Raw genomic sequence first — 3,911 nt, 5'->3', positions numbered from 1 at the left:
TATACGTGCTCCCTGTAGAATTTTTCAAACAATATTCACCTTTATAAAGGCTTCCCAAAAGTTCAATTTACTTTCAAACAAGAATTGGTCAAATATTGTAGCTCTAAACGACAGAAGCTCTAAGGGTGCATTTGGTGCTGTGTATGTATTGATTGGGGAATGTTTTACCCCCGAATTTCGACCAATACGAATTCGTCTTTCGAATGTTTCCCTACATTCGCGCTGCTATTGGCTGCAGCTGTGGTTATAGAGGGTTGAATCCGGGAATACATTCTGATGAGATATGTTTGTTTGAAGTGGTTTTGGTTTTGACAGGTGGAAAATGAGCTATCATTTGCAGATATTCTGCAATTTATCGACTGGAGTTCGTTAACAAGAGAAAGGAAAGCGCTTTTCCCAAGAAATTTACTGAAATATTTTGTCATAATGTTTTTTTGCATTTTTTTATTATTAACATTGAATGAATTCGAGGCAAAATTTTCCCCAATCTCCTCTCATTGAACAATAATAATTATTTTAGAAAAAAATTTCTTGGTTATTATTATTGAAACATTGGTTTTTCGACCTTTTGGCCTCAATTTGGCGTCAGACCCAAATTTTACATTTATATCCGTTGTCAATTTAAAACGATGACTCAACCTATATGTTTCGTGTTATCATATACTAATCGTAGAGAATAAATTTCACGTCTGTTGGAGGTCAATGTTTCAAAATTTGATTATTTATTTTATTTTTTCAGTCACCATTAGTTGTTGCCAACTTTCTATATGACACAAAGTCCAAAGTGGGGTTGAATTGATTTCCAATCCTTTTTTATCCAGCACTCCCGTCGAAAAACTTCACTCTCCACCAATTAGATATATTTCATAGGGATATTAACAAAATTCATGAACACATTGAATTCACTATTGAATTAGAAGCAGACAATTCAAAGTCAATCAATTTCTTGGACTTGACAATTAGTAGAATGAACAAGAAACATGATTTTTCAATTTATCACAAACCTTCCTGTTATATATTGGTATATTTGTCGAGTACCACTCTGTTTGGCGAATCAACCGTAATTATAAAAACATATTATTTTTATGGAAGAGCTCGACTTCGAGCCGATATGTGATTTTCTGGTGCCAGTTTGCAAAATAAAATCCTGTAGAATAAGAAACGTATGTGTTCCCTACCTTTCTGAAAAGAAGTCCTACGAAGAATTGTGCAAATAACTGACCATTTGTCTTCTGTGAATTCCAAGTCATAACGTTTGAAGTTTTACACAACGTTTGAGATGGTCGATATCTGTACTTGATGTTGAAAAAACTTTATCCTTTATGTATCCCTAGACAAAAAAATCTAAAGGAGTAAGATCTGGTGATCGAGCTGGCCAGTTAATTGGTATATTGTTTCCAATCCATTTTTTAGGGATATATTGCATCTGAAAGTTTCCTTACTATTGCTGCATTATGGGGAGGAACTCAGTAACCTAACTGGTCATCAGTAGCCCAACTGGTCAAATTTTCAGCTCACCAAGCAATCAGCAATCTAGGACGGCTGTCTACGTTCCTAGGAAATACAGAACCTTTCCGATGGCACAATTCAGCACCTCAGACCTTACTGCGGTTAAAGTAGAATGTTCAGATGGAAGAGGCAAATATACGGCGACGGAAGTAAGAGTAGTATTTATACCCAAACCAGGTAGGATGGACTACACCATACCAAAAGCATTCCGACCAATTAGTCTTATATCGTTTTTCTTAAAAACTATGTAGAGGCTATGTGAGCGGTACATAAGTACTAGTTCACAATCCACTTCATCCAAATCAGCATGCATATACTCTGGGAAGGTCTACTGATTCGGACATTCACCATGTGGTTGGCAGAATCGAGAGATCATTGGACAACAAAGAATCCACCCTGGGTATATTCATAGATATCGAGGGAGCATTTTATAAAACAACCTTTCCAACAATTACCCAGCAACTACACTCCAGGAATGTATCCTTGGTAGTAGGAGAATGGATACTCAAGACGCTCTCTAGTAGAGCAATAAGTATTAATGTAGATGATATCACAGTGAAAGAACTCTCTCTGGAACATAGTTCTGGATATCCTAATTGATCACCTCAACAAAAATGGATTCTACACAATTGCATACGCAGACGACATAGTTATCTTGCAGACCGGCAAATTTGCGATAGAGCGCAGAATGGGCTCAAATTAATAGAAACATGGTGTAAGGAACACTCACTGTCGATCAATCCCAAGAAGACTGAGATGGTCCTTTTCACCAGAAAAAGAAGTTTAACGGGCTTAAAACCTCCCGAAATCTTCAAAAGCAAACTAAACTTCTCTGAAGAGGTGAAATACCTTGGTACTATCGACAGAAAGCTAACATGGAACTCTCACCTACAGAGTAGAGCAAAAAGATCATACGTGGCTTATGAGCAATGTCGGAAGACAGTGGGGCGTGCATGAGGTCTTTCACCTCTTGTGGTCACCTTGATCTATACTGCAATAATAAGACCTATGTTTACGTACGGAGCCATTGCATGGGGACTAGAAGTTCTACTAGCAACGGCCATCTAAAAATTATATCAAATACAGCGACTGGCTTATTTAAACATCACAAGCCCTCTGGACCTGTACGTTAAGAAAGTTGCGTTAATGGTACTGGTACGATTGCGCACGGTTGGTGTAAACCTCGAAGTAGGAATGGGTCAATCGAGGCTGGGCCTACCTCTGCTGCAGGCAACCAGTGATGCAATTGAACCTAGGTTTGTGTTTAATAAACCCTACAAAATATAAATTAAACAACATATAACCTCAGGACTAGTACTAGAGTGTCACCAAGATTTAGCCAAAGCTTCGGTAGATAATAACATTATCCTGAGGTGGGTTAAAGGACACGCCAGGAGTGAAGGTAATTGCATTGCCGACTCTTTCTCAGTCCAGCCATGGCTAATCTTAGGACCCAGTGGCACCTACGGCCTGATGACTTCGACAGTTGCGGAACTAGCCAAATGTTACACCCATGCTCAATCCTTAGAGAGATGGGATGGAATCAAAGGATGCAATCATGCCAGGATCACCTTGAGCGACCCTGGGAAGCTGGCGCCGAAGAAATATCTGGCAACGACCAGGAAAAATCTACGTTTAACATTAGGATTTCTGACTGGCCACTGTCAGCTAAGGAAACACCTACATAATATGGGGCTAGTGGACACACCTCTATGCAGGATGTGTGAACAGGAAGATGAGACTGTCAGGCATGTCCTGTGCGAGTGCCCGGAGTTATCGTCAATAAGAGAGTGTGTGTTCGGCGAGTCTTGGCCTACACCTGCCGATATAAAGATGTCTCCCAGTGACCTGTTCACCTTCCTGGAAAGAGCAGGATGGACGATGACCTAGGAGGACAACTCCTCGGGAGGATGTACAATGGGTTACATGTGGCCTAAGTGCTGTGGGCTTACACACACCTTTCTTACTCTACAGATACAGAGATGAGGAGGAACTTCGTCCTGTTGAAAATATTGTATTTCATGGCGGATATTCAGTGGCAATTCATCTAAGTAGCCATCGAATTTATTGAATATAAAATGAAGATACATTCCATTCAAATGATGATCGTAAAAGAAAGGGCCAAGATTGTTTGTTCCCCTAAATCCCAACGAAAAATGTATTCCGAACCTTTCTTGGAAATTGGTTTTTCTATGTAAATGTTCATTTGTGCTATTCCACCTTTCATTATGGATATTTCTGGTGAACGAACTATTGTTGGTAAATTTTGATTCGTCCGTCCATATTATATAAAAAAAATATTTTCAGTTTTCCTATTTTTACATTTTAACCACTGTGCAAATCGTTCTCTCCTTCCGTTATCCCTTTCATTGAGGTGATGAACTTTGCGTATCCTGTAGCAT

The sequence above is a fragment of the Leptinotarsa decemlineata genome, unplaced genomic scaffold (genome assembly GCF_025532065.1).
Source record: "Leptinotarsa decemlineata unplaced genomic scaffold, Ldec_3_MD MMD2_tig00026340_RagTag_RagTag, whole genome shotgun sequence".
NCBI classification, from domain to species: Eukaryota; Metazoa; Arthropoda; class Insecta; order Coleoptera; family Chrysomelidae; genus Leptinotarsa; species Leptinotarsa decemlineata.
Note: the sequence above shows the minus strand (reverse complement) of the source record.